The 2,202-nt window shown below is 39.8% G+C and overlaps 1 non-coding gene across 1 annotated transcript; it reads right to left on the minus strand.

Moving 5' to 3' along the window:
* Positions 1 to 1,008: 1,008 nt before the first annotated feature.
* LOC135276451 (U1 spliceosomal RNA) lies at positions 1,009 to 1,173 on the minus strand. The gene has a single exon (XR_010343992.1). It is a non-coding gene; the product is annotated as a U1 spliceosomal RNA (small nuclear RNA).
* Between the last annotated feature and the right edge of the window lie 1,029 nt (positions 1,174 to 2,202).

Raw genomic sequence — 2,202 nt, forward strand, 5'->3', positions numbered from 1 at the left:
ATTATGGTTGAAATAACAATTACATTAAAAGAACCAAATGCTAAGCTTTCCATAAGTGGTCCTTGCAATTTGCTTGTTTAATTGGTTTGTTGTAAGTACCATGCTCTCAGCTGTTCCAAGGTTGTACATGATGTTTAACCTTAGATGTAATGTTTTCCAAACAAATCAGACTAGAATGATCAAGGGAGCTGGAGTGGGTAATAGCAGGCCCAACAATATATATCCAAATCCTAACCCCCAGCACTCATGAATATGGTCTTATTTGGAAATAATAGAGTCTTTTCAGATGTGGCTAAGGATCTTGAGATCATCCTGGATTTAGGATGAGCCCTAAATCCAATGATGTGTATCTTTACAAAAGACAGAAAGAGACAAACAGACAAAAGACAAGGCCGTGTGAAGACAGAGGCAGAGATTGGAGTGATGCTGTCATAAGCCAGAGACCACCTAAAGCCCCCAAAAGATGAAAGAGGCATGGAAGGATTCTTCTCTACATCCTTCTAAGGGAGTGTGGCTCTGTCTACACTTTGATTTCAGAATTCTGTCCCCACCACGGGAAGAGAATAAATTTTGTTGTTTTAAGCCATGCAGCCAGTAGTGATTTGTTACAGCAGACCTAGGAAACTAATACAGAAGGCATCGTGGAAATACAACATCTCAATGCCACTTTGGAGAATGGGAGGAAACTCAGCAGGAAAGGGACCTAGAAAGGATGCTTATGTATGAAAACCCAAGGCATTCATAGATAAATTTCTATTTTGAATGAATTATCCTGTTCCTGCACACAAATGGTCACATATAGACTGGAAAAGTAATTGTGGCCTGGTAGAGCATTGATGGTCAGCCTCGAAATACATATACAATACTTTGTTGAGCAATAGTAGTACTTTATAGGTCTGTTTTGTTCCAAAGTTTACAAAAAGTGTCTTCACATATTATCTCATTTAAATCCCACAGCAAACTTATGAATTAGACAGCAAGGGTATTACTATATAATTTCTTTTTTTTTAGGGGAAAGCACGAAACGCAGTCCCCCACTACCACAAATTATGCAGTTGAGTTTCCCACATTTGGGAAAATCGCGGGGGTCAGCACATCCAGAGTGCAACGGGTAAGCCTCGTCCTGGGAAAATCACCTTCGTGATCATGGTATCTCCCCTGCCAGGTAAGTATTGCTATGTAAATGTTATAGGTAGAAACGGATTCACCTCTAGTTGTTAAGTAACCTGCTCAGGGTTGCACAGCTCATAAGTGGCTCTCAAGAATATAAATTTTTCGCTTGAAATCCAATATTCTGTTCATTACATCTTGATGATCTTGGTAAATGACAATGACCTCAAAAAGTATAATTATGAGATCACAATGGTGCAGTAAGAATATTAATTTAGATAAGAGGTTATAATTAGGCAACCCTATTAGCCAGGTCTTATAATAGTCAGGTATGAAAGAATCAAGGCCGAGGTCAAGCTGGTGTCAATGCAGGCACGTAGGGGCACATGTGGAAAATGCCGATGAGAAAGCCTCAACCTATGTTAGACAGTGTCCACCATGCCTTACCAATTTTGTCGTATATTCCTAAATCCTTTCCTACTTTGAACTTTCTATAAACATTAATTACATTCCTGTATACTGAGATATGAGATATATTATGTTTTTTCTGGCTTCTCCATTTAGCATAACTTTTCGGACACTTTGGCACATATTTTTTTTTCCTATAATAACCTACTTTGTAAGGAAAATGATCCATGTTATTTTCTCAATGTTTTATTTTGTCTCCAAACTGAACCTCTTCCTCAGTAGGATTATCTGCATCTAACTTCAAGCCCCACAAACAACCCCCTACCATCACTTCAGCATTTTGAGAAGGTTGGATACAGTTCCATGATCCAACTTCAATTGTCAAATTTAATCTCTTCTGCTATCCCCTTCCATGTTCCATTTTGTGATATGGATTTAATTTTTTTTATTGTATTTTAGGTTTTGGGGTACATGGGAAGAACATGCAAGTTTGTTGCATAGGTACACACGTGGCAGTGTGATTTGCTGTCTTCCTCCCCTTCACCTATATCTGGCAATTCTCCCCATGCTATCTCTCCCCCACTCCCCACACCCCGCTGTCCCTCCCCTATTTCCCCCCAACAGACCCCAGTGTGTAGTGCTCCCCTCCCTGTGTCCATGTGTTCTCATCGTTCAACACCTGCC

This window comes from Aotus nancymaae, unplaced genomic scaffold (assembly GCF_030222135.1).
Source record: "Aotus nancymaae isolate 86718 unplaced genomic scaffold, 86718_ANA_hifiasm-v0.15.2.pri h1tg000022l_1, whole genome shotgun sequence".
Lineage (NCBI taxonomy): Eukaryota > Metazoa > Chordata > Mammalia > Primates > Aotidae > Aotus > Aotus nancymaae.